Below are 19,716 nucleotides of genomic sequence, written 5' to 3'. Positions count from 1 at the left end.
TTGTTTAGTTCGTGGTTTTGGGGCTTCCTGTATGGCTGTTTTTCTACTACTTAGGAGGGAACGACCATGTTGTGATAGCATATGTCCCAAATAAATCACTTTCTCCTTGTAAAACTGCAGTTTATCCCTAGAGGCTTTGTGCCCCGTCTGGTAGAGATGTTTCAGAACTGTTATGGTAGCTTCCTCACAGTGTTGTTGAGTGTCTGAAGCTATAAGAATATCATCTACATACAGCAGGACTTGGCTATGTTCAGGCACCTCACAGGTGCTCAAAGAGTATCTTAAGGCTTGTGTATACACATGTGGACTTTCACTGAAGCCTTGTGGTAGTCTGGTGTAAGTGTATTTTTTCCCTTTAAACTGAAAGCCAAATAAATGATGTGACTCTTCATGCAGTGGTACTGTAAAGAAAGCATTGCTAAGATCTACCACTGAGAAATATTTTTTATCTGGAGTTAATGAATGCAGTAATGTATGTGGATTCGAGACGTTTGGAGCCATATGTTCCACAATTTTATTTATTGGTCTAAGATCCTGGACCATCCTCCACTTTCCTGTGCTGGCTTTCTGTACTGGAAAGATAGGTGTGTTGCATGTAGCATCAGGTGCTTCCCTTAATATTCCTGATTTCAGCATGTCCTGTATTATTGGCTTAATACCCTCTTCAGCTTCTGGCTTCAAGGGGTACTGGCAAACTACTGGCCGTTCTTCAGATATTAATTTAACCTTATATGGTGGAAACCCCTTTATTAGGGATGTTGGGGCCAATTGTTCAGATAAACCTTCTACAGCGTCTCGAGTTAGATTTGCCACCCGCAAAACATTATAATGAATATAATTAATGCAGTCTATGTTTTTATTGGGAGTTACTGGGAACAAGGCAGCTATAATAGGGATGTTTTCAAATCCAGCTGATATTTGATCTGCAAGTTTATACTCATTCGGGACTCCTCGCGGAACTCCAATTGCATCTATATACAGGTCTTCTCAAAATATTAGCCTATTGTGATAAAGTTCATTATTTTCCATAATGTCATGATGAAAATTTAACATTCATATATTTTAGATTCATTGCACACTAACTGAAATATTTCAGGTCTTTTATGGTCTTAATACGGATGATTTTGGCATACAGCTCATGAAAACCCAAAATTCCTATCTCACAAAATTAGCATATCATTAAAAGGGTCTCTAAATGAGCTATGAACCTAATTATCTGAATCAACGAGTTAACTCTAAACACCTGCAAAAGATTCCTGAGGCCTTTAAAACTCCCAGCCTGGTTCATCACTCAAAACCCCAATCATGGGTAAGACTGCCGACCTGACTGCTGTCCAGAAGGCCACTATTGACACCCTCAAGCAAGAGGGTAAGACACAGAAAGAAATTTCTGAACGAATAGGCTGTTCCCACAGTGCTGTATCAAGGCACCTCAGTGGGAAGTCTGTGGGAAGGAAAAAGTGTGGCAGAAAACGCTGCACAACGAGAAGAGGTGACCGGACCCTGAGGAAGATTGTGGAGAAGGGCCGATTCCAGACCTTGGGGGACCTGCGGAAGCAGTGGACTGAGTCTGGAGTAGAAACATCCAGAGCCACCGTGCACAGGCGTGTGCAGGAAATGGGCTACAGCTGCCGCATTCCCCAGGTCAAGCCACTTTTGAACCAGAAACAGCGGCAGAAGCGCCTGACATGGGCTACAGAGAAGCAGCACTGGACTGTTGCTCAGTGGTCCAAAGTACTTTTTTCAGATGAAAGCAAATTCTGCATGTCATTCGGAAATCAAGGTGCCATAGTCTGGAGGAAGACTGGGGAGAAGGAAATGCCAAAATGCCAGAAGTCCAGTGTCAAGTACCCACAGTCAGTGATGGTCTGGGGTGCCGTGTCAGCTGCTGGTGTTGGTCCACTGTGTTTTATCAAGGGCAGGGTCAATGCAGCTAGCTATCAGGAGATTTTGGAGCACTTCATGCTTCCATCTGCTGAAAAGCTTTATGGAGATGAAGATTTCATTTTTCAGCACGACCTGGCACCTGCTCACAGTGCCAAAACCACTGGTAAATGGTTTACTGACGATGGTATCACTGTGCTCAATTGGCCTGCCAACTCTCCTGACCTGAACCCCCTAGGGAATCTGTGGGAAATTGTGAAGAGAACGTTGAGAGACTCAAGACCCAACACTCTGGATGAGCTAAAGGCCGCTATTGAAGCATCCTGGGCCTCCATAAGACCTCAGCAGTGCCACAGGCTGATTGCCTCCAAGCCACGCCGCATTGAAGCAGTCATTTCAGCCAAAGCATTCCCGACCAAGTATTGAGTGCATAACTGTACATGATTATTTGAAGGTTGACATTTTTTGTATTAAAAACACTTTTCTTGTATTGGTCGGATGAAATATGATAATTTTGTGAGATAGGAATTTTGGGTTTTCATGAGCTGTATGCCACAATCATCCATATTAAGACAATAAAAGACCTGAAATATTTCAGTTAGTGTGCAATGAAACTAAGCTATATGAATGTTAAATTTTCATCATTACATTATGGAAAATAATGAACTTTATCACAATATGCTAATATTCTGAGAAGGACCTGTAGAGGCACTTTCTGTGATATGGGGAAGTTTCTCACACAAAGTGGTGAGATCTCCCAGTGTGAATGGCTTGTATCTGTTTCCTCCAAATTGTTGTTGGAACAGTGGACCCATATAAGAAGGTTTGGGCTGGGTTCGGGGTCTCATGTTATAGCCATGTCCAGCAGGGGGAGGAGTAGCCTCAGGTACTGGTGGCATTGGGGTTGAGGGAGATGACATAATTTTCAATTGGTAACTGATTCTGTACTGTAATAGGTGGTGCCTGCATAGCAGCGTCATAATAAGTTACCGCAGTCAGTGGTTCTTCTTTTACCCATTTCCCTGACACCGACATATTAACTGAGCCCTCAGTTACATCTGGTTTCAGAGGTGTGACCAATTCCATATCGCTAGATGAATGGGAAATATACGTGGTGGAATACTTTATTGGGCCAGGAGCTGGCTGCAATTTGTCCCGTAATACCCGGTCAGCAAATGGGTCAGTTAGTGGAGCCTGTGAAATGAATGAAACTCCAAAGGACAGTACAGACCCAGCAGTGGAATGTGAGCAGAGAGAAGCGGGGACTGATTTGGGAGGGAGCAGGTGGTGATGGGCTAGGAAGAGACTGTCCATTTACTGGCGGCAGATCACACACGCTCACGTGTCCCCCAGTAACTTGCAACGTGGGGTATAAGCCTGTGAGGGGAGAAGTGGGGGCCGTGGTGTGTGATAGAATGGGCTGAAGTGCATAAGATGGCGGCCTTTCAACTGTACTGCTATCCTTAATCTGTCTGCTTTTCCTTTCTCTTTTCTCAGTCATAGCATGGTCATTACTTTGCCACAGCAAACCCATCTGTGACTAACATTTTTCATCTTTTTCTGCTTTGTCTGTAAGTTCCTTCCACTTTCCTCTTCCCAACCACCTGCTGTCTCTACACTGTTTGTCAGCCAACTCTTTCTCCTGTTTTGACTTTTTCATCTTCAACCAGAACCACTTGCCAACATTCTCTCTATCTGTCTTGCTTTTTCCATCTTTTGACAATTCTTCATTTATTTTAGAATCCATCCGTTTAACCAACTTCAGTGGCCAGTCCTTGTTATCACCGTCAGGTTACCAGACCGAACACTTATCCAGTCCCCCAGGCCTTTCACACCGTTTTTTTTTTTTAACCCGCAATGGGAACCGCTCGCTGCTTGGCATTCTTCCCCACTCACCAGCTTTCATTCACTCGTGTTTTCCTAATTAGTCTGTTCTTGCCGGGGTGTGTGTCCAGCTCACAGCTCATTCATTTAAACTGTAAATCTTGTCTGATCTTGCTGGGGTGTGTGTCCAGCTCACAGCTCATTTACTTAACTTTTATTTCTGTCTGGTCTTGTTGGTTGTGTCCAACTCACAGCTCATGGCCGGTCTTACATTTGTAATAACTTCTGTTCACGGCTCTTAAGAAAAACGTGTCAAACTCACAGGACTTCCTATTCTTACGGTGTTATTTTTCACCGTTTATAATGTTTTATGTGCTTTAGTACTTATCAACGTCTGTAATCTGATTTTCACAGAGAAATATCTCCGTTACTCATCAGTATTCATACACAGTGTGTTTGCCTGGTCTTGTTCTCAGTTATATGTAGAATTCGAGGTTTCTCACTCCCCCGGGCCTCCAACCCAACTTAATCATACTCCCCCATCGAGGACATATGCTGAACTGTCACGTTCGAGAAACTACTATATTTTTCCACACAACACCACCACTAAGTCTTGTAATTCTCTTAAAACAACATCCTATTCAGCATTTTAAATACCAGTCAGGTCGGCAGTCTTACCCATGATTGGGGTTTTGAGTGATGAACCAGGCAGGGAGTTTTAAAGGCCTCAGGAATCTTTTGCAGGTGTTTAGAGTTAACTCGTCGATTCAGATGATTAGGTTCATAGCTCGTTTAGAGACCCTTTTAATGATATGCTAATTTTGTGAGATAGGAATTTTGGGTTTTCATGAGATGTATGCCAAAATCATCCCTATTAAGACAATAAAAGTCCTGAAATATTTCAGTTAGTGTGCAATGAATCTAAAATATATGAATGTTAAATTTTCATCATGACATTATGGAAAATAATGAACTTTATCACAATATGCTAATATTTTGAGAAGGACTTGTAATCTTAACAGTGTGGCATACATATTATCTCACACAGGTGCAAGTAGAAGGCTGAGAAACCATTACTCTAAGACTAAATAAGAGAGGAATGGAACAACACTGAGGGGTTCTAAAACTTTTGTCAGTTCCTGTAGAGTACTCGTACTCGTTGTCTTCCGCTTTATCCGGGACCTTTTTGCAGGGGCAGCAGACTTAGCAGAGACGCCCAGACGTCCCTCTCCCCAGACACCTCCTCCAGCTCCTCTGGGGGGAGCCCAAGGCGTTCCCAGGCCAGCCGAGAGACATAGTCTCTCCAGCGTGTCCTAGGCCGTCCCCTGGGCCTCCTTCCGGTGGGACGTGCCTGGAACACCTCCCGAGGAAGGCGTCCAGGAGGCATCCAGTATAGATGCCCGAGCCACCTCAACTGGCTTCTCTCGATGTGGAGGAGTAGCGGCTCTACTCCAAGCCCCTCCCGGATGGCCGAGCTCCTCACCCTATCTCTAAGGGAGTGCCCGGCCACCCTACAGAGGAAGCTCATTTCCGTCGCTTGTATCCGGGATCTCGTTCTTTCGGTCATGACCCAAAGTTCATGGCCATAGGTGAGGGTAGGAACGTAGACCGACCAGTAAATCGAGAGCTTAGCTTTTCGGCTCAGCTCTCTCTTCACCACAACTATCGGCACAGCGCCCCCATTACTGTGGCAGCCGCACCGATCCGTCTGTCGATCTCCCGCTCCATTCTTCCCTCACTCGTGAACAAGACCCCGAGATACTTAAACTCCGCCACTTGAGGCAGAAACTCCCCTCCAACTTGAAGAGGACAAGCCACCCTTTTCCGGTCGAGAACCATGGCCTCGGACGTGGAGGAGCTGATCTTCATCCCAGCCGCTTCACACTCAGCTGCGAACTGCCCCAATGCATGCTGTAGGTCTTGGCTAGAGGGGGCCAGCAGGTCCTCGTCATCTGCAAAAAGAAGAGACGAAATCCTCTGGTCCCCAAATCAGACCCCCTCCGGCCCTTGGCTGCACCTAGAAATCCTGTCCATAAAAGTTATGAACAGGACCGGTGACAAAGGGCAGCCCTGCCGGAGTCCAACATGCACCGGGAACAGGTCCGACTTAGTGCCGGCAATGTGAACCAAACTCCTGCTCCGCTTGTACAGAGATCGGATGGCCCCTAGTAAAGGGCCCCCGATTCCATACTCCTGGAGCACCCCCCACAGGGCATCACGAGGGACACAGTCAAATGCTTTCTCCAGGTCCACAAAACACATGTGGACCTGTTGGGCAAACTCCCATGAATCCTCGAGTACCCTGTAGAGGGTATAGAGCTGGTCCAGTGTTCCACGGCCGGGACGAAAACCACACTGCTCCTCCTGAAGCCGGGGTTCGACTATCGGCCGGATTCTCCTCTCCAATACCCTGGCATAGGCCTTACCAGGGAGGCTGAGGAGTGTGATCCCCTGTAGTTGGAACACACTCTCCGGTCACCCTTCTTATGTAGGGGACCACCACCCCAGTCTGCCAATCCAAAGGCACTGTCCCCGTCCGCCACGCAATGTTGAAGAGGCGTGTCAACCATGACAGCCCCACAACATCCAAAGACTTGAGGTACTCATGGCGGATCTCATCCAACCCCGAAGCCCTGCCACCGCGGAGCTTTTAACCACCTCGGTGACTTCAGCCTGGGTGATGAAAGAGTCCAACCCCGAGTCCCCAGCCTCTGTTTCCACCAGGAAATGGGTGATGGCAGGATTGAGGAGATGCTCGAAGTATTCCTTCCACCGGCGAATAATGTCCCCAGTCGAGGTCAGCAGCTCCCCACCCCCACTGTAAACAGTGTTGGCGAAGCACTGCTTCGGGGCCAACCAGTAGTCCTTCTCCATGGCCTCACCGAACTCCTCCCAGGTCCGAATTTTTGCCTCTGCCACCACCCGGGCCGCGGCACGCTTGGCCCCACGGTACCCGTCAGCCGCCTCAGGAGTCCCACAAGCCAACCACAGCCAATAGGACACCTTCTTCAGCTTGACAGCATCCCTTACTGCCGGTGTCCACCACCGGGTTCGGAGATTGCCGCCGCGACAGGCACTGCAGACCTTACGGTCGCAGCTACGGGCAGCAGCATCGACAATAGATGCGGAGAACATGGTCCACTCGGACTCTATGTCTCCAACATCCCTCGGAATCTGGTCAAATCTCTCCCGGAGGTGAGAGTTGAATACATCCCTGGCCAAGGGGTCCGCCAGACGTTCCAGGCAGACCCTCACTATGCGCTTGGGCCTGCCAAGTCTGTCCGGCTTTCTCCTCCCCCAGCAGGTCCAACTCACCACCAGGTGGTGATCAGTGGACAGCTCAGCCCCTCCCTTCACCCGAGTGTCCAAAACATGTGGCCGAAGGTCTGCTGATACGACAACAAAGTCGATCATTGACCTCCTGCCTAGGGTATCCTGGTGCCAAGTGCACTGATGGACACCCTTATGTTTGAACATGGTGTTCATTATGGACAATCCGTAACTAGCACAGAAGTCCAATAACAAAACACCGCTCGGATTCAGATCGGGGAGGCCATTCCTCCCGATCACGCCTCTCCAGGTGTCACTGTCGTTTCCCACTTGGGCGTTGAAGTCCCCCAGCAGAATAATGGAGTCCCCAGGAAGGGCACTATCCAGCACGCCCGACAGGGACGCCAAGAAGGCCGGGTACTCCACACTACCACTCGGCCCATAGGCTGAAATGTTAGTCAGAGACCTCTCCCCAACCCGAAGGCGCAGGGATGCGACCCTCTCATCCACTGGGGTAAACCCCAACATGAGACGGCTGAGCTGGGGGGCGACAAGCAAACCCACCCCAGCCCGCCGCCTGATACAGTAGAGTATCAAAGAGCAAATCAAGTAAGGCACTAAAAATTTCCATAACAATCCACCCTCTTCGATTATAATGAAACAAGTTTCATATGTTATCGATCCCCCAAGAAAACGTTTACTTAATGACAAAGAAGGAAAGTACAAGAAAATGAATTTCAAAATGTGAATTGATTAGTAATAAAATGATTAATAAAAATAAATCAAAAATGTATTATATGAAATAAGTAGTAATAAAAATCGACTAAATAATGTAAAATTAATAATGAAACATTATCACAAAGCTAAACACTACAACAAATCTATTGTTACTGTCATCCTCTTTGTTGGAAACAATTTGTCATTTTGATGGAAACAAAAACATCTCTTCAATCAACAACATTTTAAGGAATGATCAGATAAAATGAATACACAAATAATATAATTCAAACACTGAAAAAATTAAATGAAGAAAACCAATATACTAGCCAAATGAAATCATGAGTTATCATGTACCCTGTGTGTGTTTGGTACACATCTACATCATTAGAATTAGGAGGATTATTTGAATAGATTTAAATTGAATATCGTTAAGTAAATTTATTAGAAACCATCATCATCATGAGAGACGCTGTCAGACTCACAATAGCAATCCATGGGTTCCTCTACACCTGTGAGGAGAGGCATCTGATATGACCTAGAGGAGTCCTCCTTAGACAAGCTGTAATGATCAATCTGTTTATTAGAGTGCACAGACAGGGAATGGCATAACATCCACAGCAAATGAGAATACCTGTGAAGATGGCAAAGGAAGTCATACCTGTAATAATAAAATCCTTCCATTTATCAAAAGTGTCAGCAAACCAATCAGGTAAAGAATCTACACCAGAGTCTTCTGTCATGTGATGAGCCAGGGTGCGCAATTCATCTCAGGCTCTGGCTACGGAACCATCTGGAGCTGTATTATTTGGAATAAAGGTACAGCATAAACAACCAAACATGGCACAAACACCTTGCTTTTCAGCTGACAACATGTCTAAAGCCATTCTGTTTTGCCAAGACATAAGAGAACTGGAGCATAATTGGTCAGTTACGCCTACCATTACATCTCTGGTAGTGTTTGCTAAGCACTGTATATTATAGTGGACATAATTAATGCGATCAACATTTTTGTTAGGAATATTCGAAAGAAATATTGATTCAAACCGTTGGCTATAGGATTGGCTAACTTATACTCATCTGGAACACCACGTGGAACCCCAAAGGCATCGAAATAAGTGGGTTTGTTATGTCTGAAAGAAAAATCCACTGCAAGTTTATGACGAAGAATCGAGGATTGAGAAGTTGGCAGATGTCCAAGCAAAGCCACGGGTAGAGCTAACCTAACTAAAGTACATGTTCCTCACCAAGAAGAAAGCAAATAATTAAACAATGTCTTTCCACCACAAAACCAGAAGAGGTCAGCACATGCATGGAGGAGTGAACTAGCATTATCCCAGGTTGTAACATTTATAGTATCTGAACACAAAGACTTAGACATGTGACCCACAAAGCTGTAATTCCTCCTGGTAAGGCATGTGTAATTTCCTGCTCTAGGAGTGAAAACAGGAGGGAAGGTGTGGTTGTTAGCAGGTGGGAAAAGGTCACTCAAAGTGGAACAATGTTTAGGTGAAGGAGTCATGTGTAGAGCTAACATGCAGTCAAACCCAGGGTGGTCTGTGTTATATAACAAAGGAGCAGGAGTATTGAAAAGTTGTGGTCTGGCTGAAGAACAGGCAATACACTGTCGTGTTAATGGTTTTTGCAGTAAATGTAATCCATTCTGACCAGATGTTATCAGAAAATCCAGTTTCAACTTGTAACATTACTTCAGGTGATGAGACATTTAAGTAAGTCACGAATGCTTGAGGAGTTGTGGTTGGGCTAGGAGAAGTGCTAACACCAGAAATATCTAGACTTTCATGAGGAGGTTTAGGCTGATCCACAAACTGAATTTGAAACAATCCCAGTGGGTCTCTTCCAGGAACATCAGTTCCTAAAATCAAAACAAGTTCATTAAGTTCTTAATGATTAACAGTAGGCCAGGGATTCTTCCACATTCCCCAGACAGTTATTACCAGTGAATTATATCTAGTGTTGTCAGCTCGGTGGGTAGATTTGTCTCTAATCAAACTGATGCATTGCCGCAGGCCCTGTGTAATATAGTTAGAGTTTGGGTTGACATAACCTTTTGCATTTGAATTCCAGTACACCTGATTCCAGCCAAGACACGGGTTGAGACCCCACTCTCCAATTGCTATCCTACCAGGTGTGCGGACACAAATATACACATCTGCATTCTGAAACCAACTGTCATGACCTCTGCAGGGGACCACATCAGTTACCACATTTTTCACTTGATATTCCATAGCAACCTGCACTCAGCTCAAGAATCTCCTCAATTTTTGGACAGGCTGGCAAGTCCTCCCAAGTGAACTCACTGTGGAAGTCATAAACAGTGATTTACCTAAATCTTAAACTTGCCTTGAAACACTTCGTCTTCCTGCACACTACCATAAATATGAGGCTTTTGTAAGTGACATTAACTTCGCTGACTGGCTTTGGCATGGTCTAGCAGAAAAGTTTTGTTTGCATCAGAGATTTTGTCTTTAAGTTCAACAAAAAGCAATGTTTGTTATTTTCATTGCTATACATTTTAAGTACTTAAGCATTTTAAAACCACTGTCATACAAGCCAAAAATCCTTGTGAAATAGCTTTTCAGTATTATTAAGATAACACATAAAATGACAGTGTTCTGGCTGAAGTTTTCAGATTTTAGTCTGTCATAGGAAATATTTACATTTATAAAGTTAAAAGCTGTTGCTGCCATGTACAATTTACTGTTTTTAAATAAATGTTTTGTCAAGAAGCACAACTGTTCTATTTAAACAATTTTACAAGGTTAAATACAGTATATGAAAAGTTCATAAGATTGTGAAATGCAACATATTCATGCTGAAAATTTACATCTGAAGACAATACATTGTTTCTGGCATAACCAACCCATTACATACGACAATTATATTTACACTAATTAACAATGGCAATTGTCATATTTATGACAACTATTTAAAGGCAAAATGCAAGTCTCTGAAGAGCCAAACCAATTTGTTATTTAAAAACCATGCTTTACTGGAGGTACTGGGATCAACAAAGCTCTGAGTGTCTGGACAGTTTCAGGATAAACTCCCAGCCCTTGCGTGAAAGGAGCGTCAGGGTGTGGCAGAGCCACAAGGTTAAGGCACTTAATGGGCACAGAAGTTGGACCTCAGGAAAAGATATTAGAAGTGGAGGGAGTATGTGGTCCTTCCCAGTCAATATCATAGTCACCACCAGCCTGAACAGAAAGAATGATGAATACATAAACAAGTACACTGTGGGAGAGTCAACAAAAATGGTTTACCTCTGAGAATTAATGTCCCACCTTGTCATTTAGTAGCCACAACTGCAACGGTGTATGGTGGCTTGAAGTTCTTAGTCCATGGTTATTCCATGCCTGCTTGAAGCAGTTAAGACATTCTCATACACATCTCTCCAAAGATGCTCAATTCTGTAAGAAAACACAATGTTTTGTTAGCACACAATTTTCAACAATTAATATCAAGTTAAAAACTGTTAGGTTTTCACAGGGATGGTAAACAGAGACTGAAGTGGGTACATATCAGAGAAAAAGCTAGGAAAATATGAATAAAATATATAACTAATGAGAAGAAAGATCATTGTTAGGTTAGGTAGCACTGAGCAACTTGGTAAATGGTATTAAAGTTTTATTTTCATGGTTCATACCCCTCTCTCATACCTCTGGTTATGAACACTCCTCCCAGTTATGTGAGAATTTCTGTTCTCGCCCTGAGTTTGGACCATGAAATGCGCAACCATTACAATTTCACCCCCCTTGTCAGATCTGTAGAGATGAATAAAGGTAATTTATATAAAGATGAATCTTTGTTACCAATGGAGTCAACAGAGAATCACATCTTTGACTAGCTGAATGTACCAAGGAAACACAACAAAAACTTATAATTTTGTAAGAAATCCTCTAATTCATAAATGTAGCACAACAAAAACAAAAAAGATGACTTGCTCAGACTGGAAATGAGAAACATGACTGGAGAATACTGAAATACTGTATAATAATGAGTATAATTCTCACAGTCACAGATGTGCCTTGAGATGATGTGTTGTGAATTGGCACTATATAAATAAAACTGAATTGAATTGAATAGATGTAGTCATCACAGTTGTGCGATTCATTCTAGAAAATCTACAGTGCAATACCTACCTAACTCGAGAAGGTACACCATACTGGCAAACGGCAGATAAGAAGCTGTCAAGAACAGTTCACCATTAAGGTAAACTGTTAGCCTGGTAAATCCATCCACTCACCATGGACAACTGTCCTCCATCTGTGGAAAGAAATTGAGAACACACATTATTTATATATGCCAGAGGCTTAACATACAAAAAAAACATGCCAATGCTACTTCATGACTGTACTTAAAGCTGCATTATGTTAACTCTTACAAAAATATGTTTTTTACATATTTGTTAAAACTGTCACCATGTTGTGACAGTTTGGTATGTTTGTGGGTGATTGAAAGTGCTAAGACCCACCTCCTGGCTCTGATTGGTTGCTTATATTCAACATAGTACAAAAAAAGAGGCAAAAACTTCACCTGATCAACTTGTGATTCCCATCAATATGCCACAAACTCTGGTAATAGTTATTAATTATTACTGAGTATTTAACGGTTGTAATTATCAAAGGCGTTGAGCCACAATTACAACACCAGAAGACATCTCTGGTCTCGATTCATAAATGAGAATTTTGGTTAAGAAATTAATTTTGTCAAATTATGATTTTTAATCATAATTATTGATAAAGATTAATTAATCAATAATCATAATTCCAACAGGTGAAAGACCTGATATCACCCTTATATTACCCAGGAAAATAGGCAAGCATTTCACAGGCTGGAGCTTTGGAAACAAGCCCTAGCTGAGCAAACTTACTGTGATGAATCAATTAAGCAGACACAGCGACCAAATACTTAGGAGGCTGTGTTTAACAACGTGATTGGACTTGTCCCAATGCAGCCCATTTGAGTCTTATAGGCCAGGTAAATCAATAACTAAATCAAAATAAAAGATGGCGGCGAAACAGCATAAATTTTAAGTTAATTAGTTTAACTTACCTTAAACTCTCTCCGGCCAATCTCTGCTGTATTGTGTTGGATGACACACCAAACCAATCTGCGATTAATTGGGTTGACAGATCAGCCATGGCAAAGGTAGTGAGCATCCAGATGTGGGCGTCCTGCTCCCATTCTTGAAGTTTGGATGCCTTTAAGAAGTAGACTATGCTCGACTTCTCTGAAGCAGTTCAACACTTCGTCATCAATGTCTAAATATTGAAGTGCACTTATTCGCCTGAGCGTTTCGAGAACGTTTTCAATACCGGCCAAAATAGTATCGGACGTTAATTCATTTTGCTCAGTTTCATCAGCAAACCTTTGCATTTCATCTCGGAGTTCTCCAATGTCCTCCATATTGCCCGCTAAACAAATTGTCATCCTGAACAACAGTTGATTAATTACTTGAAGCTAGTTGGACCAAACAGAGCTCAGGAGGGAGGAATACTTTGATGTGATTGGTCATAATGATTGAGCACCGCGCCACAGATAAAACTCTGCTCCCTCATTTGAATATAAGAACATGAAATAAAAAGAGCTTAAAATGAAAAATGGGGTTAAAAAATAAAAGTCACTGAAATACGTAAAGTAGCTTTACAAAATAAAAGTGTCACAAAATAAAACTGCATTATAAAATAAATAAATCTTTAAGTAAATATAAAAAATCTTGAAATGAATAAAATAAAATAAGTTATTTTAACATATTTATTTTGTTTTACTTCACGGGAATATTTATTTATTTCATGAAATATTAATTAATAATTTATCAATTGCAGTATTTATTTATTTATTTAATTTTGAATGAAACGGCTCTCCATACACTGCATTTTGGCAGGAAATGCAAATATTTCTCATTTATTTACATTCTGTGCCATTGGATGTTTGAATAATATTATATCTTCATGATACTAATTTAATTTACTGCTGCTTCTCTACTAATATTCAAATTATATGATACTTCATTTCACCTGCCAGTATTGTCAGTTTTCCTTCAGTTAAAAAGCTTGTATCCAGTGCCAAGACTCTTAGCTCTGTAAGGGTTTGGTCCTCCAACACATTCTCTTAAAAGATTAGTTTTAACTTCTATTCCAAGTGTTTAGCTCTTATTGCCTGTATTCGGGGTGTGAATACTTAATAGTCTGCAATGTTTTGCTTTATGCAAGGAATGTGATGTTTGGCATTGTCTCTCCAATGCCTGGTACCTCTCAAAACAGAAGATAAACATATCCAAAGGAGGCAGTTCATTCCTCCCTCCCATTCTATAAACGTCCTGGTTTGCTGAAAGTCTGAGACATGCACTCTGATCTATAGCCACGTCTAACACCGCTGCAGTTTTTCACTAACTAAGGTTAAGTTAATTTATAATTACACACAGTCAAGAAGTTTACCATATAATCACTGAGAGACGTCCAGATCACATTGTACGAAAGAGATGTCAAAACTACATTTTGTATTCTAGTTTGGTCACCTTCAGCAACCACCCAGATTCCCTCAGTTCTCTATAGCCTGGTCCACACCTGATTTCCATTCTCATCTGATTACCTGCCTCGGTGTTTTGTTGCTCCATACCTCACTCCCCTCTGTTTATTAGCTCTCTGGTTCTCATTGTACTTCGCTGGTTCCTTCCGTTCTCCACCCATGTCTATGTGCTTTTATATTATGTCCCTGCATAATCTATGCTGTAAGTTTTTTTGAGTTTCAACTTGAGTTTTTTTACCTGCAGTGATTGTTGCTACGTTCTTGCTACGTTTATTGGAAAACCTTTTTGGACTTATCTAGAATAAAGAAAGACGACTCCTTTAACATGCTGCTGCCTAGCTCTTGTCTGCACGTTGGTCACTCTAAACCACAGAACGCGACATATAGACTGCAATTGTGTATTCCAAACACTAATTTATCTGTGAAAGACTTACAGGGGTTGGACAATGAAACTGAAACATCTGTCATTTTAGTGCGGGAGGTTTCATGGCTAAATTGGACCAGCCTGGTAGCCAGTCTTCATTGATTGCACATTGCACCAGTAAGAGCAGAGTGTGAAGGTTCAATTAGCAGGGTAAGAGCACAGTTTTGCTCAAAATATTGAAATGCACACAACATTATGGGTGACATACCAGAGTTCAAAAGAGGACACATTGTTGGTGCACGTCTTGCTGGCGCATCTGTGACCAAGACAGCAAGTCTTTGTGATGTATCAAGAGCCACGGTATCCAGGGTAATGTCAGCATACCACTAAGAAGGATGAATCCAATCCAACAGGATTAACTGTGGACGCAAGAGGAAGCTGTCTAGAATGGATGTTCGGGTGCTAACCCGGATTGTATCCAAAAAACATAAAACCACGGCTTCCCAAATCACGGCAGAATTAAATGTGCACCTCAACTCTCCTGTTTCCACCCGAACTGTCCGTCGGGAGCTCCACAGGGTCAATATACACGGCCGGGCTGCTATAAGCCAAACCTTTGGTCACTCATGCCAATGCCAAACGTCGATTTCAATGGTGCAAGGAGCGCAAATCTTGGGCTGTGGACAATGTGAAACATGTATTGTTCTCTGATGAGTCCACCTTTACTGTTTTCCCCACATCCGGGAGAGTTACGGTGTGGAGAAGCCCCAAAGAAGCGTACCACCCAGACTGTTGCGTGCCCACAGTGAAGCATGGGGGTGGATCAGTGATGGTTTGGGCTGCCATATCATGGTATTCCCTTGGCCCAATACTTGTGCTAGATGAGCGTGTCACTGCCAAGGACTACCGAACCATTCTTGAGGACCATGTGCATCCAGTGGTTCAAACATTGTATCCTGAAGGCGCTGCTGTGTATCAGGATGACAATACACTAATACACACAGCAAGACTGGTGAAAGATTGGTTTGATGAACATGAAAGTGAAGTTGAACATCTCCCATGGCCTGCACAGTCACCAGATCTAAATATTATTGAGCCACTTTGGGGTGTTTTGGAGGAGCGAGTCAGGAAACGTTTCCTCCACCAGTATCACGTAGTGACTTGGCCACTATCCTGCAAGAGAAATGGCTTAAAATCCCTCTGACCACTGTGCAGGACTTGTATATGTCATTCCCAAGATGAATTGACACTGGATTGGCCGCAAAAAGAGGCCCTACACCATACTAATAAATTATTGTGGTCTAAAACCAGGTGTTTCAGTTTCTTTGTCCAACCCCGGTACTTACGAAGACTTAGAATCCAGTATCCTATACTATAAAAACCTTTCAGTCATGCAGTATTTTTAACTTATTCAAGTTCCACCTCCTATATTCTTTAAGCATTTCCATCCTTTTCCTGTTCTATTTTTCTGCTAATTCGAGTTCTTGACTTTTAAAGTACTTCTAATGCAATTAAATTAACTATTGATGTTTGTTTTGTAGGAGTCTCGCCTCTGATTATTGTTTTATGTTCTCCTAATGATGCTCTATGCTTTATTTAATTTAGGGCTTATTTATCTATTCTTTCTGTTATTCTGCATATTTAATTAGTTTACTTCACTCATCATGGACGCGTACTTTTCGTTCCTGTCCGAGCCTGAGACGACTTTATCATTAGAATGTTCAGGATTCCTCAGAGTTCTAAATGTCTCTCTCTATACTTGATAGGATTTAACAGGGAGCAATCTGCATAATAATCTCAGAATGCACGTATTAGGATCTCTGTTTTAAATTAACATCTTTTATGAGCATTATCCTCGAAGAAGTCTAATAATCGTTAACCGTTTGTTTGATTTTGTGCATAAATCATCGTTCGTTCAGCTGTTTTTCAGTTGTTAATTAATTTCTCAAAATAAGTTGCATGTTAATCATGCTGATTTTGCAGTTAGTTCCTGGTGGTGGTTTGTAAGTAAAGGATTCTAAAATCTATTTTCCCTTTGCATCTGAAAAAACTCTTTAAGAATCTCTTGAAGGTCAAATTTCAAGGTTTAATTTGTGACAACAATACAGATGCCAAATTCCTTTTTTAGCAATCCTCATAAAAAACAAATAACTAAATATTCCTTTGACCAAAGACTCCGAACTGCCAGTTCTGTCATTTGAAACATTTTGTTCTGTCAAATGTAATCCACTAAAAGCATACATGTAAGCAAATCACCTCCTGTCTAACATCATAAACAACTATCTGAAGTTGTGAAATGTTTCTCAATGTTCCTCAATTCTCTGCCTTGACATATTGTCATACATCTAACCCTTAGGAAAAACTAAAGTTTGCTAACACTGATGTTTTTCAACAATTTTACATTCAGGACAAACACTTAAAAGTAAAAAAAGACGAATATTCAAAAGTATAATTATTTGGAGAAACTTAGTAAACTGCTCTCCGGGTTTCCATGCAAGTGTAATTCAAAGATTTCATGACTGTTTTTTTCCCATTTGGCAACTCAACAAATATTTAATGAAATTGTTTTTGTTTTATCTCAAACACATTGTGTAAGTTAAGCAGGTCTATAGTATTTGAAATCCTTTTTAAATAATGGAAGGAAAAAAAAAAAACATTTAAACTATTGAATTTGAACTATTGAAACTTTAATGGATTGACTTCCATTAAAGGTTCTGTTCTTGCGAGGCCAAGATGTTTTAATTTATGTTTACCCTATTATGTGCTTTCCTTTTGTAAAGGTAACTATGCTTCTAGCTCACAATAAGTCGAGTATTTCAAGTGATCCATGCCTATTTTGCTAGTTAGTCTGCCTAGCAACTAAACATTTATTGTAAAATGTCCCTTCATTCACTTTTCTTCGTAACTATGTGAATGTTGTTTAAATGTAATTGACACATGGATTGTATTGTAGGAATTACTCAAAGGTATCCCTATGGCCACCTCCAATTTCAATTAGATAAATCATGAGGCAACCTTACGTATGTTTCTGGATCTTATCTTCCTCGATGTAACGGATTATTTGATAACATTTGGGTGTCTTACATTGGAACAAGGTGGGTAGAATCCGAAAGATTAGGAGCTTCTGAAAAAAAAAGAGAAAACTTAAAGCAATACAGTTAGTTATTTGTTTGTCAGATTTTAAATGCAACTCGTGCAATCAAACCCTGGGCCTGTTTGTGTCACTTAATAGTGGGGCTGAATCTGTCTCTGGTCTCATTCTGTTCATCTGTGTCACTGCACGTTTCATAGTAAACAGTTTCAGAATTTCATGGTGATGTCGGACATTAACCTATTTCTAAGCAAAAAGGAACAAAATAAGGGAATCTTCTAATTGGAGCTCAAGAGGCAATTAATTATTTTGCTATGGAAAGAACTCATCATGGTCATCAATGCTTTGTTCAGTAGCTGTTTAATGTTGTAACTTATTATAATTCAATTTGAAAAATACTTTATTAGTCCCCAAGTGATTACAAAACAATTGGCTAATTTATTTAATTATTAGCATAAATTGGGTTGATTGCAAATTATTTTCCCTGTTTCTTTTTGATTGAGAGATATTTGGTTGTTCTGTATTTTGTAAACAGAAAACTGAATTTCATTTATTTTAATGAATCTTTTTAGCACACCTTGCAATTTATCTCTACAGCCTCTGGTCTGATCAGTGAGGCTTTGTCCACTCCTTTGCTCGGCCTTTTATTTTGTCGGCCCTAGCATTCTTCTCTGTCATCTGATGTCTGAGCAGGCGTGGCACCAGAGCTCTGCTGTCGACGATGAGTTTGGTTCTCCAAATTAACAGGCTGTAATTGGCTGAGTAATCAGTCAGAGAGTCACAAAATACCAGGCAGCTTCCTTAATAAGACTTTGCCTCGATATGACAGACACAATATTTGCAACCCTTCAGCCATGACCAAACATTTCCATTCTTAAATGGCTGCATTATTGTTTCTGCAAGATGAGTTCATTTGTTTAATAAACATAAAAATGTTTTATTGTAAATTGTATCACTCCACCATTATAATATTTTGAAAAACACATTAAATTTCCATCTTTTCTAATATTATTTTGTTGACGTACTTGGCAAAACTTGGCAAAGTTCTCCTAATAGCAAAATCCATAGCATTTTCATTGTAATTTAGAATATTAAGGCGATGTAGCACATATCGTAAGCCAATAACCATTCATATTGATTTTTAACTGTTTCCTTTTTGTTTTCTTTTTTTTATTATTATCTCATTGTTTCACTCTGTCCCTTAATATTTAATCTATAGAAACAACAATTCTGGCATGGACCAACTCAAATCTCTAGTAAAATCTTCTTCAATACAACAAATTGATTCCTTTTAAAACATACGTCATTTCACTTCACCTGTTAGTCTAATATTAATTACATCAAGCTGTATTTGCTGTTTTTCCTTTTTCCTCTTGGTTTGCTACACCTCTCCCATTCTGTCTTTCACATTTTGCGACATAAGAAAATAACAAAACCTTACATTACACTAAATACACATTTACATATAAACTACGTAAGGATAAAGCATAGACTCTCAAATTGTATAATCCCACCATTAAGATTAATGAAATAGTTTGAACCTGATCCAAGAATTTGTTCCCCCCACAGGATTATTATTAAAGTTGATGCTTTCTCGGGTGCCTTTTAAGATCTAAAAACTCGAAATATGCCAAAAAATAAGAAATATACTTTGATAGATGAAGTCGTGATTCTATACATTTAGAGAATTTCTTTCCATCAAATTTCCACAAGATGTGTAATAAATTCATGATTACATTTCCATTATTCCCTATGTAAGGCAAAATGATGTGTGACCCATTTTATCAGTAAAACATTACTGAACTACATTGCAATGAAAAAGTAGACCGTAGAAATTCTGGGCGTGGCTCCCATTAAGAACCGGCCCTGTGGAGGGGAATTGGGAGCCCCCCTTCGCTCTGGTCCTGATTTTCTCTCATCCTCTCAAACACACAGTGCATTTCCTCATACACACACACACACATACTGAATCCCATACCGACTTTCAACACTTTCCTCCATTTCAGAAATGTTC

The sequence above is a fragment of the Girardinichthys multiradiatus genome, chromosome 1 (genome assembly GCF_021462225.1).
Source record: "Girardinichthys multiradiatus isolate DD_20200921_A chromosome 1, DD_fGirMul_XY1, whole genome shotgun sequence".
NCBI lineage: Eukaryota > Metazoa > Chordata > Actinopteri > Cyprinodontiformes > Goodeidae > Girardinichthys > Girardinichthys multiradiatus.
This window is presented reverse-complemented; position numbering follows the sequence as displayed.